We start from the raw sequence: 25260 nt of genomic DNA, 5'->3' as shown, positions 1-25260 counted from the left end.
TTTTCATGATGTGTGTTAGGTCAGAAGCTACATGGTCATTTCTCTTGATGAGGGGCCAGTAGCATGTAGTATGATTTTCTGTGATGACCCCATCAGGACAGAGGTCGTGTGTTTTCATTTTCTTATCATCGTTATACTTATTAACAGGTTTAGAACTTTGCAAAGTCTACTTCTTTTGGTCACGGAATGTTAGCAAACCAGGTATGTGACTTTGTGTGCAGTCTGTTTGATCGTTTCTGTGTACATTGTTTTGGGAAACACCTTTAAAATAATATTTTAACAAAGACTGTGAAAAACCCGGAGTACTTACGTTGCATACACTTCAGAATGAGACGCTACCGTTGGAATGGAAATTAAACAGGGGGCGGGAATTCTATACTGGCTTCCTGTGGCACTGCCCCTTTAAGAATGTAATGTCTAGCTCCAGAAGAACTATATACTCTATGGTTTCGAATCCTGCCGTTAGACGGGGAGGCTGTCAGGCAGCTACAAACAGTCTAGGCAGCTGTCAGCGCTTCTCTCCCTTGTTACTGGGTTTGGCTGGCTGTGAAGTGCGGGGTCCCACTCACTTAGAAGTTGGTTTCGCCCTGCTTCTCTGCTGTGCTCGGGGGGCGTGTTCGGTGGGATAATACAAGGGTCAGATGAGGAGCCGAGAAAGTGAAACCTGCGAGCTGCCAGGCGCAGCGTGGACTGGGGAGCCAGATAGAAGCCACCAGCTGTTAGGCAGAGTGGAAATCAAAGCAGGCACAAAGAAAATGGCGAGTACGAGAGAAAAGTAGACCCTTTCTCGCCTCGTGTTATGTTTCTTTAACGAGTTGAACCCAAGACAGGCAGTTTTTTCCACAAGCTGCAGGGCTCCGTTTCCTGCTCTGTAGAGTATCAAAGCAGCCAGATGACAAACACGAGTCTTTAGGTCCCGTGCTCTGCAAGATGTTCTGGTGAGTGCAGTTTTCATTCTTTTAAGACACTTGGCGAATTATTTGGGTTTGTGAAAGCGGGTCAGAAAGCGACCGCCCGGGATATTTGGCTGCTGCTTGTGCACATCTTCAAAAGATTGTACTAAAAGGATGTCAGTTAACTTTGAAAACATACTGGCAGTGGGAAGCTTGCTTTCTCTTTAACCTTTGGTGAGGATGTTCCGCAAACTTCGTTAAAGGTCTTCAATGAAATTGCACTGTCGTCCTACTACAATCAATGCAAGATTTTCGGGTCATTAGACTTTGTTTTTTAGCTATTATTATAATATTTTTTTATGCAAAGGAAATATCTCAGATGGTTTCTTAGTAGTAATTACTTACAGTGGGTGACCTTGTCGATAAAAATGAGTTCGTGTTTGGGGTGGGCTTTGTATTTATGGGATGCCCTTGTGAAGGTGATAAGTCTCCACATTTAAACCCTGAAATGCACTCCTGTCGGTAATAATCGGATGACTCTTCAGCCAAGTAAGTTGAAAACGAGACAAAAGAAGCGATGGTTATACAAAAAGATAACTTAAGCAGCAGATGTTTATATGCATTCTTGTATATTTTTTCCAGGACACAGAGGATTGCTTTCTGTCAAGGGCAATACAAAAGCACCAGGCCGCCTTTCAAGTGCTTGTTCTACCATGTGAGAGGTAGGTAGCCAAAGTCTGGTAATACTGCACGGATATTTTACGCTCGATTGCTTTTATTTAATGCATGTTTAAGGGGAATGTATTATTTGCATGTTATCTGTTTTTGTCACTTTCCGACTTTGCCAAGATAAAAAGCGCAGTTGCAATAGCTGGTATTGACAAAATACAATGCACCTGAGTATCTACTATTTTTGTGGGATGCACAAAAACGTTGTCCCTTTGGGAGCCGATGCTCTCCCATCCATCAGTGCAGTTTAAATGGGGTTGGGGATAAAACAATTTTTTTTTATAGTGGCCAGCTGAACTCGTGTCTAGTGGTGACTACAACCGCTGTTTATATACGCATACTGTGACTTGTAGTTGAGTCATGGGTATTTGCCTACAACTCCTAGTATGCGTATTGCTCATTGTTGAAATAAAAAGACTTGTGAAAAGTAGCCTTCAAGAAAGATATGGGGCTACTTGACAACTGCGTATTCTAATTTGATTGTTTTGAGAATGGGCTATGAGTGGGTCACTATTGAGAAGTGACTTAAGTGATGAAAATATGCATGTGGTACATCACAGCAAGTAAAGTTTATTACAGTTAAAAAGAACCATAAAGCGATGTGGTATTTCACATTTACTTCATGCATGTGTGGAGTACTCTAGAAAAAAAATGGGGGACCTCATCCCATCCGTGACACCTTAAACCAGCTCTAGGTTCTTAGTCAAAAGTTAATATTGTTTGTAGGGTACTTTTGACTGAAACGCCGGGGCTGATGGAATGCAGTGGGGACACTTGAGCTTCACGTCTGTTTGTATTTAGTCACCAAGAATACAAATCAGTCAAACTTTACACTATTTGGTAATTTTTCCTTAATTTCAAATTCCCAAAACGTGCCCTATGAGTAATGTGTTCTTTTGCAACCAGCATATGGCAAACGTTCCTACTTACGACATAGGGAGATATGGAGTGCGGTCAGGGCTTATCAGTCTACCCTTATAACAAATGATTTCATACATTTCTGAGCTCCTTGTTTTTGGAAGGGTTACAATTCAATAAACAATCTTTTACTTTTCTGCCTTTCTATGAAGATTCTCTCTGGATTTGAGATCGGTGTGCAAATGTATGCATTAAAGAACTATTAAGTTTTACCAAGTGTTGACATGTTTTTTGTAATTTCCTGCGATTAGAAGGGATAAAGATGACCATGATCTCTTAATACCACAACTAATGAAAAGGGGCTGGCCTCCTTTTCAGGCACGCTCTTGATCTCTGTGGAAAGTTCATTGCCCAAAGAAAGTGCTCATGAAACTCGTGAAGAAGGAAGGACAAAACATCAATTGCAGCTCTATAAATTAGATCGGACGTCAAGATAAACTGACTGCAAACAAGAACTTTAAATCATCCACTTTGCTGTTTGTTACCATGGCAGGTAACCTTGAGGTTTAACCTTCATACAGCGTTACTGGGACCGTGTTCAAAATGTGCAGCGGCTGTACAAACAAACCCGCAAATACCAGACCTTTTTGCAGATAAGCATTTGTTTAGCAAACAGACCATAACGTTATACCTTCCTTCCTATGAAGGGAGGGGGGGGGGCACAAGCCCATGGGAGAGCTGGAAACTGCTCTTCCGGCCTCAAACATGTCCTCATACAGTATGCTAGCCCTTACTCACAGCTGCATGTGCTGTGGCAGCTTTATGTGCTCTAAAGTTTCACCGGTTTGTAAAAACGCGTATTATTTGTATGGCATTATGGGACTCGACTTGAGGTTCTCTTGAGCTAATTATCTGTCTTTTACATTTCAAATAAGGTGGCCATGCAATCCACATTCCGTCTCCATGTGCTGGATAGACCGTTTAAATTAGTTGCTACTTATTGGGGAATGGCAGGTTTTGAATTATGGGTGGGCAAGAGGGTGGTGCTAGGTTTCCCAACATGAGCATCCCTTTAAATGTGTTGACATTTAGATGACCTTTGAAAGTTCATTCTGTTAATCATACTCCAAAGGCCCAAGCTCTGCTTGACTGATGGGGTGTTTTTACAGCCGGGCGTGCTCGGCATATAAATTGTGCAAAGTATAATTGCTGCTTAGTGAGCAAGTTCCCTTTCTTCCTTGGTGGTGTTCAGTAAAAGTTATGTTTTCCCCCGAGGCTGGGAACTAGCGCACTGTCGAATCGCAGCACTTCCCCTTCCTTAGTTCTTTGGTAGGGCGTGGTTTGCAGATAGGAAAGCAATGGAAATTCTTTCGCCAGTGTCAACTACATTTGTGTCCTTGCAAAAGACGATGTAAGCACAGAACAACCTTGAGCTTGATGTGTGAGAGAGAGTGTGTGTGTGTGTGTGTGTGTGTGTGGGTGTGTGTGTGTGTGTGTGTTTTGGGGTCGAAAAGCAACTGAGCACTTCATTTGTGTTTAGGCCTAATTTTTCATCCCGACCCCGTTCCTCGTTTTTTCTGAACAGAATATATTCAGCTGCTGCCTTCTTTGGACGCGTAAACAGCGCTAACTGATCAAAATGCAGTGGCTTATTTTACGGTCTCAGTTAACAGACAGTTTAGCTGTCGGCAGGCAGACCTACCGTTTACATTACAAAATATATACTTAAGGGTGGGCTTCCGGTGATTGGATGGATCTGTTGCCTAACTTCATTTTCTGCTCTTAATTTTATGGCTTTCTTTCCTGTCTTGTGTTTGTCCTGCCCAGGAGAATTTAGGGTTCGTTGTGTTCTGACTGAACGAGTTGCAACCTTATGCATACTTAAGGGGTCTGTTTTATTTACTGTTGAACACTCGAGCGTACATATTTCCTTGCTCTCTCCCCTTTTCCCCCTCTTTATTCCCCCCGCTCTCTTTCTGTCCCCTTCCCCATGCTCCCGTCCCAGTATTCGTTTATAGATCTTGCCTGACAGCACATGCGATGTCTCTTTGAGACATTTAGTAAGTGGCTTTTAAAAGTGCCACCAGAGGCTTTTGCTGGCCTACAGCTTGCGTTCACGTGCTCGTGCATGTGCACGACTGCCATTTATGGTTTTTATTGCTGTAATCAGGCTCCTCTGCTTGTACTACTCCCCTCCCTCCTGGTCCGCTTAATTTGTGTTTTCTAGCTGTGAATCGTTCTCCTCTGCTCGCACTCCCCCCTCCTCTTCGTCAGTTTAATTTGTGTCTTCTATCACTGTGAATTCTCCTGCTTCCACCAGGCACACATGCCGTCAGTGAACGCTTCCACCAGGCACACAGACCATCAGCTGTCAGTGCACGCTTCCACCAGGCACACACACCACTAGCTGTCGGTGCACGCTTTTACCGGGAACACACCCCACCAGCCGTCGGTGCACGCTTTCACCGGGCACACACACCACCAGCCGTCAGTGCACACACCTCCACCAGGCACACACACTACCAGCCGTCACACACAAGCCATCAATGCATGCTACCACCAGGCACACACCAGCCGTCAGTGCAGCAGGCAGGCTCTTCTCAGAGTTTCTTGGTAAATAGGTGTTCGATGCCTGGGTGGGAGTTGGTTGAGTTTCCTTAAACCATGCTGAGCATGCAGGTGCAGTGCATGAACTCCTGTGTGAGTGAGTCATGCTGCCTGGGGCTCACTCACTCCCCACTTGTAAATTGCGCCTGCACCAGACTTCTTCTCATTTGCCAAGTTCGGCGCAAGCGCACAGCTAGGCAGCCCCCACACCCTCGGGTATGACTGCTTCCTACAACCATAATGGAAACAGCATTCAGAGCAATGAAAACCAGTTCATTTGATGCAAAGAACTGTTAACAAAAATGATGTCTAGCTATTGTAGATCTGGCAACTTAAACAAAACAGCAACAAAAAACAAACAAGCATTGGCATAGCCAATAGTTCTCGCTGTTTGGAGTTGGAGTCCTACCACCACTAAGGCAGAAGGGTGATTCTGATGGCAAATAGCTCAGGTCCTATGAAAGGGAAACATCAGACTTCATGTCCATTAGGAGTGAGTCCATTAGCTTAGGGTTAAAGATATAGTGGAAATTGGAAAAATAGAAATGGCTCGTCAAAGAAGGTCTCTATCAGCTACAGATTATAGCATTGACAAACAGTCTGAGTAAAGGATTGATCAGCATAGCATCCTAACACAGGGGAAAAGAAAAATATGGTGTTTAGATGTTTAAAAATTTTTTTTAAGCACCGTCCTATTAGTACATAGGTTGGGTATTAAAAATCTTTACGGTTTTCAAAAATTCTGGTCCAAATTGAGACCAGTATTTTGTGACCAGTAAATAGTACATATGGCCCTATGTGCTGAGGAAATAGGAAAAAAAATATGACCTCCCCTACGAGGCTGTTACATATGCGAGGTGACTAAAGAATTCCAGGGTAGGTGAATTATGGTGAGATGAGAGCCAACGATGGACCAATGGGAGTGTTGTCACGCAAATCTGCCTCTCATTTATTTGTCCAGTGCGCTCCAATTGTTTGGACAGATAGCGGTGTAGTCCCTGCATGGACTTTAGTGCTCTCTGACTGGGCCTGTCATTATACAACACATTTGTTATTTTATATTCAACTGTATTATCTTATAAATCATAGTAAATGATGCCCATACAGTGCACCAGGATACCAAGTCATACCCACAGACAGTCTTACGGAGAACATAAAAAATAAGTAATGTGTGAAACATTAATTTAAATATAACCTAAACGCTGCCAAGAAGCTGATATCACAATAAAAGACCATTTCAAGGGAGGTTAGCATCTCCCACCTCGATTAGGCGGCGCAGTAGGGCCAGCTTTGTCTCTGGTAGTGCCTTGTGGTAGAAAGTATAATATTGGCTTACGTTAGCATACGCTTGATTTCAAATATATTAAACATTTCAATTGAGAAAAAGAGATTCCACAGGTGCCACCAAAGACAAGAGATCCTAGAGTGATAGGAAGATTCCAAGTAGAGTTTGAGTTTTCAGTTTGAGTTTAAAAATACTTGCAAAGCGCGCATACACCTGCGGTTTCTTGGCGCTACAGCTAACAAGATCCAGGGCTAGAAGACGGGGGGAAGCTGTTGGGGATTTAGTCAAAAGACTTTGTGAACAGGTGGGCCTTGAGGTGTTTACGAAATTGTGGGTACAGAGTGATGGTTCGGAGTTCCAGTAGGAGCTGCCAGATAGGAGAGTGTGGAGCCAGTAATGCATTTTAAAAAATCTTTTCCAAGTTTTTATTGCGATTTTCGCAAAGAATAAAATACAATCAGTGCACTTCATTAAAGTTTTTTTTACTGGCATTTAGAAGAACTAAACAAGATCAAATATGAACACAGTCTACCGTAGCAACTCTGCGTGGATTTAGGCCTGAACCGTAAGCTTACACAGCAACCTCACATAATCCCCTTGAGGCACCCAAAGGCGAGTTCTTCACTCAGTCCTGCCCTCCTCCCCGGGACTTTGGCCCACCACAAGTAATGCATATCTAGCACATGGCGAATGCTGTGGTCCAAATTATTGCACCTTGGACACAAATGCTGGGAGTTGAAGCTCTTATACTGGCATGTGCCTCCCTACTGAACACCGTAAATAAATGTATGCATTCAAGATCTCTAGCTTGGAAATCTTACGTACTTTCTACCCTTTAGTTAAACGTGTTGCTGAAGTTTATAATTATCAGTTGAGGACCAAAGTGCCAGTTACTTGGTGATCATTTAACAAGTCCAGCATTGCACAACAATGTAAAACTGTCCTATAACATTTTAACTAATTGTTTAGTTTTGATGTAGTTTCCTGTCCATATGCCTTTCTCCTAATGTGCTGCATAATAGCTGCAGAAGAAGACCTAGGTTTCAAGATCAACTATCATAATGATACATATTAATAGCCATTTTCTCAGCAATAACCTCTCATAATTTAAGGCTAGCCTGCCAACAAAAAGTGTATAACGTCTCTCTGTGAATGGAAATCAGAGGAAGCAGAGCATGTGAAGATGTTGGTGGCGGCTGCCCCGACCACCACTGGCATTTGGGTGCCTGCTGTTAGCTGTCAAGATTGATTGAGAAATGGATGTTTGGATGTCCCCAGGCAGCCATTGAGGTGGAGTGGAAAAACAAAGTATTTAACCATTTGCGTTGCTTTATAAATACCACAAAGGATTTTGCTTTGGAGTCAAAAAAAGTTACGCAAACCTGCCCCTTAATTTTAAACTAAAGATTAAGCAATTAAAAAAAAAATGTGTGTGTATATGTAATATTATCTGTAAAGGTACTCCAGATGAAGTCGACGAAATGCAACTTAAGTGAACTTTAAATGAATGATTGAAAACTGAGGTGGTGTATTGACATTTTTAGATGGTGGAAGTTTGTATGAACAACAAGTTGTTTGTTTTACTTGTCATAAGAGGATGGCCGGTTAGGAGGTGAAGAACTAATGTTAATGTAGGGGACTTAAAGTATTGCAGCAGCAGGAGGGTCAATGGTTTTTGACCTTTTGCTTAAAGGGGTTGTTAGCATTAAACATTGGCTATCTTTTGGCATTTGTACTCTGCAAAATATCAAATAAAAAGAGAATAGTATGGAAAATTGTAACCACTGGTAGCTGACAAAGTGCTTCATTCACTTGGCAGCTAGGCCCAATTTGCATTGAGTTTAGGGCCCCCTCTGTGTCTTTATTTTCTAGCCATGAACTGCACTTTGTATCCATTGCTGTCCTTGTCTGTGCCCTGTAATTCTGCATAGTGGAATATTTGATCTGGATGAATGTCTTTACACTGGTTCCTTGTTTTTCCTTAAATCGTATTAATGAAGAAGATAACAAAAGAATAGCACACTGTTGCTTGTAGCAAACCTTATTAAGAGACATTTGATCAAGATTCACTATGAAAACATTAATCCTGCCAAGTTCCTTCCTCCCTTGTTATCCCCTATGATAACCATGCTTCCGTATCTTTAGAAACGCATGGAGGCAGCTACTGGTCATATACACTGTGCGTTCGTAAGTGGCACAATATCCATCTCGTGTATCTATTCATCGAACTTGCGGGATCAGATGTGATCCATAGTTTAGCTATATCACTTCTTGCAAGTAGGATTCCCATTGCCATAAGGTGGCAAGTCCCGGTACGATCTGCTTCCTCACATTCAGTGCCCAGAGTAGCATGCAATGGATGTAATGACATGGGGAAGCCTGCATGTCCCCTTTACCCTCGCCGTGTCAGCTGCAGGGAAAAAATAGTAGTCCAGGCGTGAAGTGGAGGAATGACATTGGGTAAAAAAATTGTATTGCCTATGTGGGTGACATTGTCCCCAAGCATCACAGAGGCTCATGGATTGGGTCCATAGAGCAAAGGGGGTTCTCATTCTGCTAATAAAGAATTCCAGGGCTGCGTTAAAGTCACTGCTTACCACTAGTCTACCAGGCGGCAGAGACGTCATTTGGTTGGACAGCTCAGATAATGATGAATTTGTGAAACTCGGGGTGGAGGGTTTATAGGCACAGACAATGGACCAGGTGCATCCTCCTGTAACCATAACAAAGCACTCCAGCCGATCAGCATATGTGTTTTATACCATGAGGAGGAAGGACTCTGTAAGGAGAATGTCCACACTCTGGGACCCTCCTGTATAACCCTAATTATACATTTTGGAGTAGCCAGATCCGTTGAGGATGTTGCAGTTATTACCTAATAAGTGAGTTTTTGAATGAGGAGGACTTCTGGAGCTAATGATCTGGTGTATGTAAGGGCCGGTCGCCCTTTTGATCTTCTTCTCATTCAGCCAATTAACATTCCACAAGAGGAACCAGTAGTCTTTATATACTGTAATGTGTACCATTGTGTAATGAGATTTAGAGCCATGTCTGTTGATGTGCTGTGCTGCACAAAACGAGGAGACAAACGAGTCAAATGTATTTTGCGACATAGACTCCAAATCACCAATCTCACTCCTTCTACATTTAGAACTAAAGTATCTGTTGCCAACTAACAAAGGTGCTTAAACTAAGAAACCTCACTGTAAACACAAGAAATGTGTACTATCAGTCACCAAAATTGAGTTTTGTTGCTCATTTGTAAAACATATCAGCCTCTTAGCACACATAGCCAAAAGTCAAGTTAGTATCCTATATGAAAACTGTTTGCCCACCTGAGAGAGTACCATCTATCTTCATGCCTAGATGGCCTCGGCAATAGGTGTGTCACCGACCTCCGATCACCCTCTTTGCGGGTTGGAGAGGCACTCCTAAATGCTGGGACCAGACCCTCTGTCTCAGAGGACTCCTCATGTTTGTCAAGGCTGAGACTCCTTCTTAGGGTTGATTCGGCCCACCCCCAACATCTGGCCTTGGAAGGGTGAATCGGGGAGAGAAAACGGTGGACAATCCCCAAGGCATTAATTCTATGTTTCCTCTGTGAGTTCAGGGGTTAAGACGAAGGGTGAATGATCCTTGACCCACACCCATACTCAACTGTGGTCTCAAAAAAGTGTGTTATGCCTTGGTGAATGGCCTTAAGTCTTGCTGAGTAGAGAAGCATGTATGTGACCTGAACTGCCCTGATCTTGACTTTTGCGATCAGGTTTTTCCTTTGCATCTGGGCCCTTTCTGTCATCTGGATTTTTTTTATCATAGCTGCCTGTAGAAGTACGTTTTATTGCATGTGGGCCTCACAAAAGGTATTGGCTCTGTTCAGGAGACACAGCAAGACAGGGGGTGCCTTGGATGGGTCTTAATGAAGAAGGCTCTGTTTACTCTCTCAATAATAAAACCTGATAACAATTGCTATGCTGGGAACCAGATCTCAGTCCATCCCATTAAAAAGGTTTCAGAGTTCTTCGATGTGCTCAGTGACCCCACCTCCCCCCACAAGGAGAAAGTTGTTGCCTCTGGAATGTCCCTCCGCATCTTCCAAGCTCTGCTGCAAATGCAGGCCACATCCCGGAATTTAGTTAAATCTACCTGAAGGAGGTGCAAGTTGTCTTCAAATGATATTTGCTAATGTTATTAGTTTTCAGCGGCATAAGAAGGAAACCTGTGTGCCATCTCAATCTAGCCTGCTCGCCAAAGTTTCTCTGGTTTCCTTGATCGCTGGCAAGACCTCTGTCATGGTGGAACATCCTCTGTCAGAGGCCAAAGGGTCCGTGCCCGGGTCACCACATTGTGCCCTTGTTCTCTTCCCTCCAGGTTGTGTAAAACTGTTGATCTTCCCCCCGGGAGGCCGTTGTTGCCTCACTGCCCTTCTCCTTCCTTCTCCACCTCTGTTATGGGCACTAACTGCCACACTTTCCAGCAACTGTGTGTGTAAGAGCAAGACCCAGTAGGGGCAGCAGAATGGGGGGCAGGAAATTCTGCAATGTGTCTGTACTTGGAAAGATCACAGCCCTAGGACATTGAATTGAGGAATACTCATAGGTTGTCAAGTTTGTACCAGTCCCAGCCCTCCAGACCAAGGCACAGCTATCCACCACCCAGGTGTCCAGTGTACCAGAATATCTCATCCATGGATGCATGTCCTCTTTGTATGTAAGGGATTCAAATTCAAAGACTCTCCCACCAGATGAAACAGAAGCAAAGGGACGGCTACTCTCCAGGCCCCTGGTCCACAGCTAGCACTCAAAGTTGATGTCCATAGCAAGCACCCTTGGCCGGGTCTAACTTAAGGAATGGCATACACAGTAGTTAGAAGGTAATATTACAAAGGAATAGAGAGGTGCACTCGATGAAGTCAACAGCACAAAAAGTTCATTAATTATGTGAATCTTCTGTTCTTTTCTTTAATGTATTCTTTATTTTCCTTTTAAAATACAATGGCACAGCCAACGCGTTTCATTCCCTTTCGTGCCTAGGGAATTTCATCAGGGCATATAATGGATAATCATTCAGATACGATAGTCCTTGATATGATCGCACCTATGGAGCTGGTGCTGAAGGATAATCGCGATATGATCCCAAAGTATTCCTGAATTGGATTGTCGCACAGTTCCAAGCGGAGTGTTTGTCGTAGTCTCCCAAGTTAGCCACAATGTTGAGCTGACTTGCTTGAGTCTTAGACAGTCATCATTGAGCTGTTTATAATTTTAGTCCAAAGCGGGTTGATTGCCTGGTTGAGATTTTTTGCCAGGGAAGCCGGTCAGCTAAGTGGGAGGAAGGTTTGGATGTAGCCAGCAGAGCCAATAAGTCCGCCTCAGAAAGTGGGTAGAATCCCTTCCATTTCCCAGGAGCTGTGTGGGGCATTTGGGGTCTGCTGCATCCGTTGTCGTCTTGAGGTATAGTGGATGAAACTGTAGCCAGGGGGTGTGGGTTGTTAGCTTCCTTCCCAGGAGCGGGGGGATCTCTTTAGAGGACTGGCTGCGATTTGTCAAGATAGAGCTCAATTAGTGTGATTTTATTGTTGAACTTGGTGAAATTGTCACACCTTTCTTTAGATATCGGAGGGTTTTTTAGTGCTGGCTTGGCAGTTTGTTATTTCATGATGTTGAGGAGTTCTCTGGGGCGTTTTTTTTTTTGCTTCGTCCATGGTGTTGCGGAAAAGAAGTTTTTTTTGTTTGTGATGTATTTTTTTAATATCTCCTGCGTTCTCTCCTGAGTTTCTCCAGGTGTTTTGTGGAGGGATTCTTTCACCAGAGTCTTACTGCTGTTCTGAGCTGTCTTCTTCCCATGTTGAGGTCTTTGTTAAACCAGGATCTCAATAGTATGTTTCCCATCCTTTTTAGTTTTTGAGGGCTATTCTGTTTAGGATGGAGGTCATTGTTGAGTTATAGTGAATATTGAGTTTGGTTGTGGAGAGGTTCTTGGATGGTGTGTGGGGGGGGGGGGGAAGAATAGTTGAGCCAGCTTTCTTTCTTTAAGGAGCGCTAGTGAAAATTGCTTTGTTTCTTGTCCATTGGAAGGTTTCTTGTGTTTGGGTGGGGTAGTAAGGTACTTTGTTGAAATGAAATAAAATGATGTGGTGGTTTGGCCATTCAACGGGAAGGATGTTGTCAATGGCTAGTGTTTTTTCATGCACTATGATCGCGTCTAAGGTCGAGCCTCTGTTGTGGGTTTAACCCTTGCTGTGCTGAGAGAGGGTTTTACTGAGTAAGAGGTCATTTAAGGATTGCTTTAGAGTATTGCTTTCATCGTTCCAGTCACCTAGGGAGATATTGTTGCCATGTGAGAGGGAGCAGTGTTGTCATTAGATCAGCTAGGTGCTCCCCGAAGGAGATTGTGTTTCCCGGTGAGTGGTAGAAAAGGTGACAGTTCATTATGGAACTGTCTTCCATCCTTATGGTAGTACTGATCTATTCAGATGTGTTGTAAGTGAGGGAGTCTGCTTCCCTCACATTGATGTTGTTCTTGTCGATAATGGCGATGCCGCTAATGCGGCTGTCCTTCCGGTCTTTCTTGATGGTTGAGAATCCTGGTGGGATTAGCAGGTCTAAAATTGGGTATGAGGATTCTTTTAGCTATGTTTCTGTGATGTATGCAATATCAATGTTGAGGGTCAGGATTGCTTCTCCTAGTTCTATTTCATGCTTAAGCTGCAGATCTGCAGTTTATGAGCATACATTTGGTTTCTCTGCAGTCATTGGTATCTTGCGGGGAAGAAGTGAAGTGTATATTGATGGTGTGTTGATTACCTGGTCACGTTCTTTGGTTTGAGATTTCTCCCTAGTCCCATGGTAACCTGGAACTTGGAAGAGGGGATTGTTTCTATTAGCTTGTAATTTTTAGCTAGTTCCTGTGACTCGCTCAGAGACAATGTGGCGTCTGCTCTTTTAGGCCTTTGGGCTTTGTTGTTGAGAGGCGTAGTGGACCAGCTGAGTGGTTGTGTCTTCGCTAGCCTTGGGAGTTGTCAGTTGCTGCATTAAGTGGAATGATGGTGGCGGTGATAGGCAGAGGAATCGTGAAGTGAGTTGAGTTTCATTGAGATATTGGTGAGATCCTGTAGTATTTTTTCTAGTTTGTTTTCCATGTGTATTAATCGCTCAATTGGCCATGACATTGGCATTTGATTTAGTGGGATGGGGCTGTGGGGGTTGTGTTTCATTTTGTGTGGAGTAGGAGTGTCCATAGTCCTGGAGTGGGTGTTGCTGGGAGTTGGATTTGCAATGACGATATGGGTGTGATGTGGAAGGATACTAGGTCTTTTGTTGATACGGGGGCTGGTGGGAGCATAGCTTAAGCCCCTCATAGATGGTGTCATCAGCGTCTTGGGCAACGCAGCATGTGGGTGGTGGCAGATATGGACATGCACTTGTTGGTCACCACTCCAAGATGCCTGGGGGGAGGGACTGAGCGATGGGTAGTGGTGTGAATCAACAAGATACCAGGAGACCCAAGTTCGGTATCGGTTGTGGTGGGAAAAATGTGGGTTGTGAGGGAGGAGATTGAGTTAGGGGTGTAGATCTTGAGTGCTTCCTTAGGGGCATAATGAGTATAGAGGGAGGAGGTAAAGTTATTGGAGTGACTCGTGAGTGTTTCCTTTTGTGTAGTGACCTTTGGGGTAGAGTGGTGGGGTGGGGTGGGGTTAGAGGTGTGAGGAAGAACTCTGGCACTTTCTCGCTACAGAAAAATTGATTCACAGGTGCGTAGCTTGGCATCATTGGCTTGTATCATGATGGTGCGATTCCTGAAGATGGTAGCAGTGGCATTACCTTTGAAAGCAAGTGAGTCTGTGATTGTTAGTTTACTGCCGTATGCGATGTTGGTAGTTTTGTTTAGTTAGTATTGCATTACCTTTTGAGGGATGGGAGGAAGATGAGATCTGTCCTAGTTAGTCCTTTTGAGGCATTGTGGGAGATGTCCACAATGAGCACTTTTGGATGACTTTGTCAGTTTAAGTTTGAGTTATTAGCCGCCACGGAGGATAGGTTTGGTCTGTGAATTTTCAGGAGAGATGATAGATAGGGGGGCTATGGTGGCCTGCCTCCTGAATCCTAGACACTCTCTGCAGCTTGTAGGGAGTCCTTCGCATGGGTTTATTTCTATCTTTTAATTTTTTTTATTGGGGTTGAGCCGGATGATTGCTGTCAGAGAGGCTGAGTTTGTCCTTTTCCCTACGTATGTCCAGGCAACATCAGCTTAGAGAGTAGATTGTGTGCCCATTAGTAGGGATGATTGTCCCCATCTTGATGAACGTAGTCTTGTTTCTCGTCCAAGTTCTGGTGTCCTCCATTCTCTGTCTTTAAGTGCATTTAATCCTTTTACTTTATTGCTGACCAAAAGTTCTCTGTTCTACGAGTGTGTTTCTGTCCTCTTTCTCAGTGATTCCCTTGACAACATCAAGCACAATGAAGAAAAGGCTGGCTGCCCTCAAAGATGGCCCCCACCATTATGGGGATTGAAGTCCCCTTTTAGTGTCCGTCCTCTGTTCATCCGGTGACTCCTGTAGACAGTGAACTGCCTGCAGCTCCCTACCAGTGAGGATGAGAGGTGTAGGGCGCAGGGGCTGCACTCTGACAAAGCGCGTGCAGCTCCCAGTCCCTCGGTGATCAGGTGAGAGACTTAAGTCAGCGGTCCCTTCCACGACCGTACCGAACAGTGCGGCGAGTGGTGTTGAGCCCCAAACCCCCCACTCGCTGTGAGAACCTAGGCGGGCTGTCAGCAATGGTCATGGTCGCTGACCCCCCATGGAAGAGGAGAGGGGATGCTTCCGCTCTCGCCTAGGAGTCGGCAATCACTGAACGCCATCAGAGGCTCCCCGGGGCTACATCTGCCATTTCGTAAGTCGCGCACCTGAAGGGACTGGAGTTCGATGGTGGTCAGATGTGTGGGGACCAGCTGGGTGAGAGGTTTGCTCCAGGATAGAGAGGGGGACAAACAGGCTCACAAGTAGAAGCATGGCACTGGCCCCTCAGACTAGTGACTTCAGGCAACATCGTCTGGCAACTGCCGTCTCTACTGTTGAGAGCACAGCGGGCAGTGCTTGCCATGGATTTACTCTGATTTCAATCCCCAGCCCTGGAAGCATTCAAAAGCCACTCCTGCTCTGTCGGACATTTTGAACCACCAATTGGTAATGTAAATCGTTTCTACTGTGTGGGCCTCTGCACTCCCTCACGTTCTACTGTCGGGGTGATGGGCATACAGAGCACTTCCCCGACCAGGTGCAGACTCCTTCAGCGTCTCGCCACTCAGGACACTGTGCCGGCTCCCACATCGCATGGGGGCCCCCCACTGGGAAAGGCAAAGAGGTCCAACAGCCCCAGGCAGCATTCCTGGCTCTCCACAGTCATCTGCTAGCCTGGTGGACTGCCAATTTAGTCACATGGACAGGTGCCTGAGCCAGCGCTGCTTTCCGGGTCTAGGTCCATCACCAACAAAGCCCCAGTTATTAGAGGTTTGGATCTTGAAACTTCATCAGAAGGATCTTCAGCAGAGGGTGAGTTGGGGACAATGTGAGAATGGACAAGAAGGATTCTAGTAACGAAGTATTGTGAAAGGAGGCACTGGGCTTGGGCAGAGCACTGAAAAAAAAGTTGCACTTGCCATATTAGGTGGCAAAGCAATGCCCAAACACCTGATCTATAGGTTTATGTAGGCAGAAACCTGATGACCTTTCTTTTATATTGGGTCAAATTACACCCATCTTTTTAACTTCTACCCATTGGGGATCGGAATAACTACAAGTCTACCAAGAGGTAGTTTTTAACAATTTTTAACCTCTGCTGCCGATTCATAATTTGAAGACTCATTCCTATCCCAACAAAGGGCATTCCCTAGACCATTTAACCCCTTGAGAGCGCACCTCTTTGGAGGATTATTATCCACATTACTATCTATGGATAGTAGTGTGAGGAGCGGGCCCTATGATGATGCATACCATCTTTGGGTGGGTGACAGCACAAGTCTTTTCTAGACTGGTTCCAGACACACACGCTGTTTCCGCTCCGGTCTTTTATACCTTTCTTGGAATACTGACCACTGGAACTCTGTGCGTTTTATGTAACCGCATATAAAATGCACCAAATACCAAATCTTGTCTTGGTGCTATCTAGCTAGTCTATCGGAAAAGAACAAAGTCAGTTAGTATTTGGGAAAATAGCCAGGTCTTTTGAGTCTAATGAAATTCTAAAATATTGTCATGCATCCTACACTCCAAGGGCAAGGAATTCCACAGGCCTGGCAGCCTAAGCTCCAAGGGCAAGGAATTCCACAGGCCTGGCAGTGGTTACTGGAAATTTTCTGTCCTCATCTGTGCTCTCCGCAATCTAGGTCCTAGCAATGGATGAGCATTAGCTGATTGCAGGCTCACCAGCAGTAGAAGACCCTAAGCTGATTGCAGGATCTGGAAGGGAAGATAGGGTTGGAATTAGTCACATATAATGTGGGCAAGTGCAGTTTAATGGCACTGAATACCAGGCACATGGCCTTAAATTTCTTCTACCTGCCTATAGGAAGCCAGTGCAAGACTCCAAGTGCTTCAGAGGCTGAGGAATGTTTAGGGAGGTCCAAGGCTAACCAAGATTTAGCATTTTGAATCGGCTGTAGGCGTTGTAATAAAGAAACAGACGTTCCCAAGTACAGAGTGTTGAATTTGTTGAACTGGATGGTAGCACTCACAACCAAAGGTCTGTCTGTACTACTAGAAAAGCTAGGATCTTGCATAACACTTTCATTAGGTGGATGCCGATGGAAGCGTCCTTGCTCACATGCTCTGATAGGATTAAGTCTTGGTCTGGTTGCGCCCCCAGATCTCGGACCTCTGGAATTGGGTTGAGGGGATCCATCTGTGCAAACCACAACTCAGATGGAAGGAAATTACGATCGCTTTTACAAACATTTACTAGTAATGGTTTGTTTTCTCAGAGTTTACAGAGCTTTTGAACATCCAGTTGGTCACTGCCACCATGTGCTCATTAAATGTTTTACCTGGATCCCCATGCCTTTGTTCCACAGAGATCAGCGATTGTGTGTCCACTGCGTAACAGACCAATTTTAAAACCAAAAGTCCAAATTAAACCCGCAAAGGTTTCAACATATTGATTATACTAAGTGAGGCATAGGGAGGCTGCTGGAGGAACTCCCTGATTCACACACTGAACAGTTTGGGATCACTCTGAAACATGGGATTTTAGCCATTCAATGCAGACCACAGGCATTGCACAGCCTCTGCAATAGCTGGCTGTGGAGACTGTGTCAAAGACTGCAGAGAAATCTAGTAGCTTCAGGGGAGAAGCACTGCTGTGATTAGCCAGCCGTTTAAGGCCATCTATGTTACGAGCCCAAAGTTGTCTCTGTACTGTAACCTGGACTGGAAAGAGAGCATGCCTCCTCAAACATTCTAATATCTTTCAAAAAAAGATGAGCGCTTCAAACTCACTATTTTCTCTAATTATTATTAGTAGGGTTGAAGGGAGATAGGCTGGACATTTTAGGATTCACATTGGCCTTTTTCAAAACTGTAATCCAATTGTCTGTTTACATGTTTTTGGTACAACTGCTAGCTCCAAAGACTTTTTATAAAGTGCCAGCAGTGCAGGAATGATGATGCTATGCCCTTTCCAAATGATCTGCGGAGGTCAAGGATGAAAAGTGGGGCTGTGAACCAATCCTACCTAGAATCTATGAGAAGGCAAGTAGCTCAGGTACCAACAAAGTTTATGAAACAGCCTCGGAGTTCAAACGAATTGGTCTTATCCCCATCTAAAGATCTGTTTCTAGAGGGAAGGACGTGCAGATGGTTCTAATTTTGTCCGCAAAGAATCCTGAGAGATTATCACAGAACATTGGTGATACTTTCAAGGGGTACTCCCAGATACAGGCTCTTTTAATGATCTCACGGTGGGGAAACCTTTTCCCGAGTAATTTTGTGCTGTTCAAATTAATTCAGCATAAAAAGTAGCTTTTGCAACTATAACTTTCTTTTTATTTTCCCTTTGAGTATTCTTTAACTGCCATCTCAGCTCTGGATCATAGTTAACTCACCAGAGCCACTCCATTGTTTGCAAACTTGTCAAGTGCCAGGAACTAGTCTGTCTCTTCTGACTGTAGAAAAGGTTAGGGGGTAAAAGAGCGACCTAATATGCAAAATGTAACCATCACATTTATTTGTCAATGTCTTCTTTGAGGGTGGAAAATCTTATCTTTATGAAAATGCCAGTATTTTAGATTCGCAAAGGCCCTCACAACGTCTCAAAATGTATTCTAGTTAGTGTTTACCTGTGTTAATAATCTCAGAGAATAGATTTAGTAAACCAAGACTTGCCATCGAATCTACAATTAAGGCATTAAAATATCGGCACGTTCCTATTGCTGTTCTAAGGCATCCTGGGAATAGTCTTTTGGAGTCCTTCATAAGTCTGTGGCATTGACCTCTTAAGGTAAAAATAAAACTTGATATAGGCGATTTAATGATCGCCTATATAGTGTAATAGTATGCGCTCGGTTAGCCGCTTGAATGTACCTTAAAACAAAGGAAATATTGATAGAGAAATAACTTTTTACATAGAAACCTAAATGACCTTGTTTACATTTTTTAACTAACGTTGGCTTATTAAATAGAACTGCTACTGCTGTTACTCTCCTTCACTTGACCCTAACCCAAAACTGAATTGTTCTCAAAACTATAACTCAAACGTATTCAGTACACTGACCATTACTACATCCCTTAGCGGTTTCATGAACAGTAAGCAGGGGAACTTTGGAGATTGGGTAATGATAGTCCTTGCCAACTTCTGTTCTGGTTAATTAGTTATATTCATAGATTAGCTCGTCCTTTTTCTGCCATTTATTTATTCATGTTGAGATTTTTAATTAGACAGCCAAAAGCCATGCAGGTTTTGTTTGTATTTCATATTATATTGCAATTATAAGCTGGGAAGATAATTCTTTTTATTTTCTAGTGATTTTTCTACCCATTGGTCTATGATTTAGTGGTAGTTATGCTTTACAGATTATGTAATCACAATCTGTCGGCTGTATTCATACCAGGGTAGGTAATTTAGATGCAGCATAGCTGGATTCTCGCCAAAGTGTAGGATAGCCATATTTACATAAAACCACTCTAAATTGAAATACTTCTGACATGAGTCTGGACCTATTGTCCTGTGGGAATAATTAGTTGTGTGTAACTTCAGTCATTTTGTTAATAATTGTTCTAATAACACAACTACAAAAAAGCCCTCAGCTGTTAACCAAATGAAGATACTTATCACACAAAAGAAGGGGGATAGGCAAAACAACCCCACTAATCCAGCCACCCCTATCACAACTGTAACGCACACAGAGTAGTAGTGTGTTGGGTTCTCTTTGAGAGAGGTGGCACGTGCTCTGTGGGAAAATACTGCCCTCTCTCACCAAATTGTGACCTGCCTCATCATCAGGCTTGCTTCAATACACCCCTGTGCAGACCAACGCCTGGGATGTAGCAAAAGAAGTTGGCCCGGAAAGGTGGGGGTCCCTGGGGCCCCGGTGGAGGGTCTCAGAAGCCCCCCACTACAAATCGATTATGTCCCTGGGTAGGTGGTGGCCCCTTGGGGTGGTGGAACCAAGAGACTGCCCCATAACGATGCATATGCTTGGGGAAGTTGTGGTCCCTGGGTCACACGCGAATCCATGAGGCCCCGCCCAATAAACATTAAATAAGCCCAGGTAGGTGGTGATCCCTGGGATATTATTAAGCTCCAGAACCCACTCGAGCTAGGCCGACCCGGGCCGCCAAGGGCTTTTTTTTTTTTGGTCGGTAGCTGCGGCTCCAATGCGACTCCAGCCTAAATATATATATATTTAAACTTTTTTGCCTGGGTGTGATCCCTCTGTGACCCCCCACACCCCAAAGAGTCTGAATACCCTGCCCCCGTCTCATTGTTTTTAAAACGTTTTTTCTGGGACTCGGCTGAGTCCCAAGATGGCAGCCAACACTTCCTGGTTTGAAGTATTGGTAGCCAATTAGTTTTGAGCATAGGGACTGACCCGCTTGAAGGATCACCCCAAAACCTTTGATGCACAACAATAACTGGGGCACATTTTTGGGGGAAATTTTTTGACGATTGGCAAACGACGCCAATATTTGGGCAAGTCAAAAAACGGTTTTTCAATGGATATTAGATTGTACCTTTTAAAAAAAAGTTATATATATATATATTATATATATATATATATATATATATCTTTTATTTATTTATTTATTTTTTTTTTTTTTACCTACTGGAGGTCGCCAGTAGGAAGTTCTATTTAGGACCTATATCCATAGGAAAACCACAACATTCTATTGGCAATAACTTTGGCGTCAATTGATGAATCTTCTTGAAATTTTCCAAACGTTTGGCCAGCTCAGTTCCGCTCCTTCCCTGAAAGTCTGGGGGTGATTGGTGAAGCAGGGGCCTAGAAAAAAGGGGTCACAAAACGTGTTTTCCCCATGCAATTTCTCATAGGACCTCTAGCCACGGCTACAGCTCGAACGGATGAACGGAATTACAACAAATTTGGCAAAGGTAGTCCTCAGTTCCGACTTGTGCCCTTTGGCATATCTGGTGTCAATCTGTTCAGTAGTTTCTTTGAAAATTGCAGTTAAAGTCATTTATATATCTATGGGCGCGGAGGATCCGCAGATTGTGCGAGAATTGGCCTCGTAGGATAAGCGCACTGTTGCGATCACACGCTCAATTCTAATTGGCTGTCAAGCTGTTGTAAACCTTCAAAACCAGAAACTGTTGGCAGCCATTTTGTGCCTCGGTAGAAGCGAGGGTGAAGAAGTCTGTGAAATATGTTGGCAAAATGTGAACAGGGCCAGGTTAGAAACACCCTGACCCCTAGGCCTGCTCAGGGGGTGAGATAGGGATGCGTAGGGCAAAAAAAGTAAGATTTTTTTTTTACAAAAAAAGTCGCGAGATGCACGTAGGATCCGCGCATTTGGTCGCTGAAAAAAATGACAAAAAACACAGTTGATGGACAGAATGCAGAACAATGTCTCACATTCACCCCAGTACAAAGATCTGGGCCTAAATCCATCGTTTTTTTTGCACTCCACACCACCCTAGGTCAGACAATGGCTATATGCAAATCAGCCTTCTACATTCTGTCGATCAACTGTGTTTTTTGCTGAAAAAAATGAAGCATGTATTTTTTAGATATATATCAAGCTTATGTGTACGGATGTTGGGACGTTCTACAAAGAGCTCTTGTGTTTATTGAGAGATTTTAGTAATTACAAGTAAGTACCGATGCAGAGTCTAAAGTTCATGAAGAAGACTTGGTTTCCTTCATCTGTAAAATGTACACTATCTCTTAAATAGATGCCAGGCATACTGAAACGCAGATTGTCGTGGTATATGGACAATATTCTATAGTCTCGTAGAATAGTAGAAAGATTTATTCACATGTTTATTCACTTATCTGCGCAGATCAGGTGTTCCAGTCTTCAGGTGTTCCAGTCTTCCCCTATCTCGACGACTGGTTGTTGAAGGCGGGCTTGCCCCAGACAGTCGTCTCCCACCTCCAGAGTACGGTCGACCTCTTGCACCTGCAGGGGTGGTCCAATAACGTGCCGAAGTCGCACCCGTGCCCCTTTCAGAAGCTCCTCTTCATCGGAGCGGTTCTGGACTTGGCGCAGTTTTGGGGTTTTCACTACGAACAGCGGGTTTGGGATATTTAGGCTCTGATTTTCATCAATCAGCTTTTATCCTGGGTCTCGGTCAGGTTGACGCAGCGGCTCCTGAGGCTGAAGGCCTCCTGCATCCTAGTGGTGCATCACGCAGGTGGCATGTGAATAAATATAAACATAGGCCACGCAGTTTGCGTCCCGTAATATACAAATTTCAGGGGGTGGTGGTTCCCGGGGCTTGAGGGGGGTTGTTGAAACCCACATACTTGTAATGTTGTAGGGGAGGGGGGGGTTGGACGCGAAAGTGGTGCAAGGGGGTTGTAAATCTGGTACACAGTGTTTTGTTTTACTTTGCTTTCCTTTCTGTGATGTAGAAGGTCCTGGGTAAATATAACGGTTTTTGTACAGCCACTAACTTTTAACCATACCCCCAAACGGCTTTCTGCCTGTTACCATAGTAACAGTTCATTGAACACCTGCGTGAACACAGAGGGTAAAAGTTCACCACACTATGTTGCTAATGAGTTAGCCTCAGAATTATACTTCAAATCATAAATATCATGTCTATTGATGACTGCTACCCCCACAAAAAAAACAGACGTATGTACCTTTTTTTTAATTAAAACAATAACTGGAACTATAACTAAAAGATAACAATACAATAAATAACTATAACTAACAAAACAATATAATAAACAACATATAATATGCAGTCCAAAAGAAGTATTTGTAGTTAATCTGCAAAACAAAAAAGAAAATTAGTGTTTAAAATTAAATTACTGTGACTAAATGAGGTCAAACCTTTCAAGTCAAAGTAACACTTGACAATATTTCTATTTTTTAAAATGTTTGCAGTGTGCCTGAAACGCTTCCACCGGCATTGTACATGCAGACTTTAGTCCACCCTTTTTATCAATTTTTGCAACTTCCTCTTTTCAAATTTTCTTGTAAAAAAAACCTTGGCGTCTGGTTCGACGAAAATCTGAACTTTGTGACGCAAGTAAAGAAATTGTCCGGCACCAGTTTTGGTATATTGAAAAGCTTGAGGAAGTTTCTTTCCTTTTTGCCAAGCACTTCCAGAGAAACAGTGGTCTGTGCATTGAATCGGTCCCGCTTGGATTACGCCAATGCCCTCTTGGTCGGTTGTCCGGGTTTCCTTGTGAAAAATCTGCAAGTGGTGCACAATTCGGCGGCCAGACTTCTTGTGGGTCTGTCATCCAGGCACAGTGTACGGACACATTTGCGTTCTCTATACTGGCTCCCAGTTGAATCTCGCCTGAAATTTAAAATGTTGACAATTGCTCAATCTGCAAAAGAGATTCGCCTTCTATACACCAGGGAGACAGCTACGCTCCTCTGCTCAGTTGCTGATGCAGACCCCGAAGTTCAATCGCCAGTGCCTTGGTGGAAATTCCTTTCTGCGCAGGGTAGGTCTGGCCTGGAATATGTTGCCCCTAGCCTTGCAGAGCACTCAAGATCCATTGCTGTTTAAGGAGAAACTTAAAATGTTGCTCTTTTAACCAGAGGAGTGTGCATTTCTTTCCTTTCTGAAGCAAGCGCCGGGACACTTTCGAGAAGCCGTGCACTCTATAAATTAAATATAACACAACATAAAGACGTTAACAATAATTAAAGGGAACATTTTCTGCATACTTTTAATAAAGCATTTGACACAATGAATAGTGACACCGTATTTATTGAATGTTTTGAAATTAATTTTCACAAGTCTTAAAAAAGGTGAATGCAAGAAAAGTTACTTGCCGCATATTCAAGACTTCTTTCAAGAGGAGACCCCAATAAAGAGGACTGGTGTGGAACTGCAAGTATGCGGAAGCACTTGCAGACTAAGAATCCAGTCAACTTTGCAAGGAAAGAGTTAAGGAGATTGAGAGAGGCTCATCCTGCTTCGAGGAGGCCCAAGTACCAGTGGAGCAACACCGTCCACCTCTACTGCACAGCCTAATATTCGTCCCCAATTTGGAACCCTTAAAGAAAAAAAGTAAGAAGGTTCGGAGCTCTGTATGCCATTCTAATACCTAATCATCATTTAGTTATTCAGAGATCTACCCTGTATCAGACCTATCCGTAAAAGTGTGAGTTTGAGATGATCTGCCCCCGAAAACCCCTCAAGTACTTGTATCCGTTACTTTTTAACTTCGTTGAGTAGTCTTATTGTGAGTATTTACCTTTAAAGTTGTCAGTTAAAAATTTGTGAATCTCTCTGGCTTCATACAACTAGTTCATGCCATATTTGAGGTATCAGTGAAATGAACTGTAACAGGAGGATATACTTTCTTCAATGTTGGTAACTGGCTGCTGACTTATGTAACATTGTGGTAACTGGAAAAAAAAGAGTTAAAATGTATGTTGTACATATGTCCAAGCTTAATTTTAATGTTCATAAAAACAATTGTTCTCAATAGGATTGGGGATGAAAAGTAATCATCAGAGGTTATATTTGGACAGCAAAATAGGAAATAGTATTGCATTATACAAATGTTAGGCCGAGATTGGTGACTCACTTTCACAAACGAAATTCAGAAATAAATAGCAAGGAAAATTAAAAGACAAGTTTACAAAAAAAAAAAAAAATGTTTTTACTTTGTATCTGAAGTACAGGCTGAAAACGTGTAACGAGCATTAAAATGAGAAATAGGTTACAGAAAAAAACACCGATAAGACTATCACAATGCAGATTTATAGTTTATAAAAATATTTATAAAAGCAAGAAAAATTATAACTCATACATTGTTCAATTTTAAATCACATATTTAGGCAATAAAATCGGGAGGACATGCTTTTTTTACGTTTGGTTGATTTCAGAATGCCTACGAATTCTAGTAAAACATGTCAATAACAGTTATCCGTCTGCAAACACATGAAATACACAAGTGCTTATCTCAGAATGGTTTTCGATCATGAAATGTTGAAGACTAACCTTATATCTCCATTAGGTCCATTGCAGTTTTCGGCTGATAACATATGGAGAGCAGTCAGTGTATCTGGTGTGTCGAGTTGTTCACCACCACATGGTATAGTGATTTGGCAGGACAACTTGTGGCGACCAGTACGTCTCATGGTTGAGATATCTGTATAATGAGATAGAAAAGGGGTCAAATTAAGTTTAAGGTTATTAAAAAACATGGAGAGCGTGCTAAAATACAACATCGACCTAT

General features: G+C 43.3%; 1 long non-coding RNA gene across 2 annotated transcripts in view; it reads left to right on the top strand.

The window, feature by feature from the left end:
- The first annotated feature begins 461 nt into the window (after positions 1-461).
- LOC147707478 (uncharacterized) overlaps positions 462-25260 on the top strand; it is a 232880-nt gene continuing 208081 nt past the window's right edge. The window contains exons 1-2 of one of the 2 annotated variants that reach the window (XR_015296620.1): positions 462-938; positions 1536-1615. This is a non-coding gene — a long non-coding RNA (uncharacterized LOC147707478). The remainder of the gene's footprint in view (positions 939-1535; positions 1616-25260) is intronic. The other variant, XR_015296619.1, reaches the window with a different exon arrangement.

Source organism: Lissotriton vulgaris, chromosome 6, assembly GCF_964263255.1.
Source record: "Lissotriton vulgaris chromosome 6, aLisVul1.2, whole genome shotgun sequence".
Classification (NCBI taxonomy): Eukaryota; Metazoa; Chordata; class Amphibia; order Caudata; family Salamandridae; genus Lissotriton; species Lissotriton vulgaris.
The sequence above is the reverse complement of the archived record's forward strand: the minus strand, read 5'-3'. Positions and strand labels throughout refer to the sequence as shown.